Here is a 259-nt window from a genome sequence, read left to right as displayed (position 1 = left end):
GGTGCCTTGAGATACGACTTAACCTCCCTCGTATCTCAAATGACACACCGCAGCAGGGGGGCAACTGCGGACCGCGACCCATCCATCCATCCATTATCTGCACCGCTTATCCTCAGTAGGGTCGCGGGGGTGCTGGAGCCCATCCCAGCTATCTCCGGGCAGTGGGCAGGGGACACCCTGAACCGATTGCCAGCCAGTCGCAGGGCACACAGGGACAGACAATTCGCTCACTCATTTACACCTAGGGACAATTTGAACC

This window comes from Urocampus carinirostris, chromosome 17 (genome assembly GCF_059441175.1).
Source record: "Urocampus carinirostris isolate Australia breed hairy pipefish chromosome 17, RoL_Ucar_1.0, whole genome shotgun sequence".
NCBI lineage: Eukaryota > Metazoa > Chordata > Actinopteri > Syngnathiformes > Syngnathidae > Urocampus > Urocampus carinirostris.
This window is presented reverse-complemented; position numbering follows the sequence as displayed.